The sequence below is a fragment of the Rhinopithecus bieti genome, unplaced genomic scaffold (genome assembly GCF_001698545.2).
Source record: "Rhinopithecus bieti isolate Rb0 unplaced genomic scaffold, ASM169854v2 scaffold_61119, whole genome shotgun sequence".
NCBI lineage: Eukaryota > Metazoa > Chordata > Mammalia > Primates > Cercopithecidae > Rhinopithecus > Rhinopithecus bieti.
In genome coordinates, this window is record NW_016823044.1 from 1 (window position 1) to 662 (window position 662).

At 41.2% G+C, this 662-nt stretch overlaps 1 pseudogene; it reads left to right on the forward strand.

Moving 5' to 3' along the window:
- The first annotated feature begins 8 nt into the window (after window positions 1-8).
- On the forward strand, window positions 9-656 carry LOC108521378 (zinc finger Ran-binding domain-containing protein 2 pseudogene; annotated as a pseudogene).
- The last annotated feature ends 6 nt before the right edge of the window (window positions 657-662 follow it).

The window sequence follows — 662 nt, forward strand, 5'->3', positions numbered from 1 at the left end:
TTGAATATATAGAAAGAGAAGAATCTGATGGTGAATATGATGAGTTTGGACGTAAAAGAAAAAATACAGAGGGAAAGTAGTTGGTCCTGCATCTATATTAAAGGAAGTTGAAGATAAAGAATCAGAGGGAGAAGAAGAGGATGAGGATGAAGATCTTTCTAAATATAAATTAGATGAGGATGAGGATGAAGATGATGCTGATCTCTCAAAATATAATCTTGATGCCAGTGAAGAAAAGATAGTAATAAAAGAAATCTAATAGACAAAGTCGTTCAAAGTCTCGATCTTCACATTCACGATCTTCATCACGCTCATCCTCCCCCTCAAGTTCAAGGTCTAGGTCCAGGTCCCGTTCAAGAAGTTTTTCCAGTTCGCAGTCAAGATCTCATTCCAGTTCCAGAGAACGTTCGAGATCTCGTGGGTCGAAATCAAGATCCAGCTCCAGGTCCCACAGGGGCTCTTCTTCCCCACGAAAAAGATCTTATTCAAGTTCATCATCTTCTCCTGAGAGGAACAGAAAGAGAAGCCATTCTAGATCTTCTTCATCTGGTGATCACAAAAAAAGACGAACAAGATCACGGTCACCCGAAAGCCAGGTGATTGGTGAAAACACTAAACAACCCTGAGCCCAGGGCCAACCCCTACGGAACACCACTACTTTA